Source organism: Triticum dicoccoides, chromosome 4A, assembly GCF_002162155.2.
Source record: "Triticum dicoccoides isolate Atlit2015 ecotype Zavitan chromosome 4A, WEW_v2.0, whole genome shotgun sequence".
Lineage (NCBI taxonomy): Eukaryota > Viridiplantae > Streptophyta > Magnoliopsida > Poales > Poaceae > Triticum > Triticum dicoccoides.
Window position 1 is genome coordinate 583,899,693 of NC_041386.1, and position 3,780 is coordinate 583,903,472.

Consider the following 3,780-nt stretch of genomic DNA (forward strand, 5'->3'; position numbering starts at 1 on the left):
CTGCCTAGGCAATGGACTCGAACGACGAGGAAGCGCTCGACACGCTGCTGGAGGAGGAAGCCGAGGCCGACGTCCAGGATGAGGAACACCTCATGATGCTCGCCGCCCTGCTAGCGAGATATGAAAAGCCGCAGCAAGGTGGCTCGGCGCCGGGGCGGATGAAAGCAAAGAATCGGCATCGTCTCGAAGGCTACTGCATGCTCTACCCCGACTACTTTGCCGACGCTCCACTGCACGGCGACAAAACATTTCGGCACCGTTATCGGATGAGCCGTAAGCTCTTTCTCAGGATTGTGAATTCCATCCGGGAGTTCGACAGCTACTTCAAGTGCAAGAAGGATTGCACCGGCAAACTTGGATTCACCTCGATCTAGAAGTGCACGACAATGATGAGGATGCTTGCATACGGAGCTCCCAGTGATTCACTCGACGACTATGGGCGCATGACCGAGTCCACCACCATTGAGTGTTTCTACAAGTTCCGTCGGGCAGTGGTGGCAGTGTTTGGACCGTAATACTTGCGAACACCCAATGCGGAAGACACTGCTCGGATCCTAGCACAGAATGCGGCAAAGGATTTCCTGGGATGCTTGGAAGCATTGACTGCATGCATTGGAAATGGAAGAATTGCCCATTTGCTTGGCAGGGGATGTACAAAGGCGCCAAAGGCGGTTGCAGTGTGGTACTTGAGGCGGTGGCCACACATGACCTCTGGATTTGGCACTCCTTCTTTGGTATGCCAGGAACTCACAATGACATCAACGTGCTGCAGTGCTCCCCTGTCTTTGCTAAGCTTGTTGAAGGTCATGCTCCTCCGGTGAACTTTAAGGTCAATGGGCGGCACTACAACAAGGGGTACTACCTAGCTGATGGCATCTATCCGAGATGGTCTACATTTGTGAAGACTATCTCAAACGCTGTGCTAGGAGGCAAGAAGTCCCACTTTGCCAAGGTGCAGGAGTCTTGCAGGAAGGATGTCGAGCGGGCATTTGGTGTGCTCCAATCTCGATTTGCTGTTGTTCGGTACCCTGCTCAGACCTGGTCGAAAGATCAAATGTGGGAGATCATGACTTGATGTGTCATCTTGCACAACATGATCATCGAGAGCGAGCAGGAAGAGCCAGTATTTGACACTGAACCATACTACAGGCAGGGTCCTCTAGCCGAAGTTGATCACCAGCTACTGGCAACCTGGACTGCCTACCTCAGTATGCATCAGGAGATCCGAGACCCATAGGTGCATCATCAACTGCAGCAGGATCTGATGGAGCACCTATGGAGGCTCAAGGGCGACGTCGGGCGTGACGTGTGATGAAATATGATTTTTTTGTTGAACTATATAATTTATATTGAACTATTTGTTCTTGCACTATTTTGTTGAACTATTTGATTTTCTGTGATGAAGTATGTGTTGGAAATATGCCCTAGAGGCAATAATAAATGGGTTATTATTATATTTCCTTGTTCATGATAATCGTTTATTATCCATGCTAGAATTGTATTGATAGGAAACTCAGATACATGTGTGGATACATAGACAACACCATGTCCCTAGTAAGCCTCTAGTTGACTAGCTCGTTGATCAATAGATGGTTACGGTTTCCTGACCATGGACATTGGATGTCATTGATAATGGGATCACATCATTAGGAGAATGATGTGATGGACAAGACCCAATCCTAAGCCTAGCACAAGATCATGTAGTTCGTATGCTAAAGCTTTTCTAATGTCAAGTATCATTTCCTTAGACCATGAGATTGTGCAACTCCCGGATACCGTAGGAATACTTTGGGTGTGCCAAATGTCACAACGTAACTGGGTGACTATAAAGGTGCACTACGGGTATCTCCAAAAGTGTCTGTTGGGTTGGCACGAATCGAGACTGGGATTTGTCACTCCGTGTGACGGAGAGGTATCTCTGGGCCCACTCGATAGGACATCATCATAATGTGCACAATGTGATCAAGGAGTTGATCACGGGATGATGTGTTATGGAACGAGTAAAGAGACTTGCCGGTAACGAGATTGAACAAGGTATCGGGATACCGACGATCGAATCTCGGGCAAGTATCGTACCGCTAGACAAAGGGAATTGTATACGGGATTGATTAAGTCCTTGACATCGTGGTTCATCCGATGAGATCATCGTGGAACATGTGGGAGCCAACATGGGTATCCAGATCCCGCTGTTGGTTATTGACCGGAGAGTCATCTCGGTCATGTCTGCATGTCTCCCGAACCCGTAGGGTCTACACACTTAAGGTTCAGTGACGCTAGGGTTATAGAGATATTAGTATGCGGTAACCCGAAAGTTGTTAGGAGTCCCGGATGAGATCCCGGACGTCACGAGGAGTTCCGAAATGGTCTGGAGGTAAAGAATTATATATAGGAAGTGCTATTTCGGCCATCGGGACAAGTTTCGGGGTCACCGGTATTGTACCGGGACCACCGGAAGGGTCCCGGGGGTCCACCGGGTGGGGCCACCTGCCCCGGGGGGCCACATGGGCTGTAGGGGTGTGCGCCTTGGCCTATATGGGCCAAGGGCACCAGCCCCTAGAGGCCCATGCGCCAAAGGGACAAGAGGAGGGGAGAGTCCTAAAGGGGGAAGGCACCTCCGAGGTGCCTTGGGGAGGATGGACTCCTCCCCCCTTGGCCGCACCCTTCCTTGGAGGAAGGGGCAAGGCTGCACCCTCCCCCTCTCCCTTGGCCCTATATATAGTGGGGGGAAGGGAGGGCAACCAAACCTAAGCCCTGGCGCCTCCCTCTCCCTCCCACGACACATCTTCCTCCTCCCGCAGCGCTTGGCGAAGCCCTGTTGGAATCCCGCTACTTCCACCACCACGCCATCGTGCTGCTGGATCTCCATCAACCTCTCCTTCCCCCTTGCTGGATCAAGAAGGAGGAGACATCGCTGCTCCGTACGTGTGTTGAACGCGGAGGTGCTGTCCGTTCGGCGCTAGGATCATCGGTGATTTGGATCACAACGAGTACGACTCCATCAACCCCGTTCTCTTGAACGCTTCCACGCGCGATCTACAAGGGTATGTAGATCCACTCCTCCCTCGTTGCTAGATGACTCCATAGATTGACCTTGGTGACACGTAGGAAAATTTTGAATTATTGCTACGTTCCCCAACAGTGGCATCATGAGCTAGGTCTATGCGTAGTTTCTATGCACGAGTAGAACACAAAGTAGTTGTGGGCGTTGATTTTGTTCAATATGCTTACCGTTACTAGTCCAATCTTGATTCGGTGGCATTGTGGGATGAAGCGGCCCGGACCGACTTTACACGTACTCTTACGTGAGAATGGTTCCACCGACTGACATGCACTAGTTGCATAAGGTGGCTAGCGGGTGTCTGTCTCTCCCACTTTAGTCGGATCGGATTCGATGAAAAGGGTCCTTATGAAGGGTAAATAGCAATTGGCATATCACGTTGTGGTTTTTGCGTAGGTAAGAAACGTTCTTGCTAGAAACCCATAGCAGCCACGTAAAACATGCAAACAACAATTAGAGGACGTCTAACTTGTTTTTGCAGGGTATGCTATGTGATGTGATATGGCCAAAAGGATGTGATGAATGATATATGTGATGTATGAGATTGATCATGTTCTTGTAATAGGAATCACGACTTGCATGTCGATGAGTATGACAACCGGCAGGATCCATAGGAGTTGTCTTAATTTATTTATGACCTGCGTGTCAACATAAACGTCATGTAATTACTTTACTTTATTGCTAACTGTTAGCTGTAGTAGTAGAAGTAATAGTTGACGAGA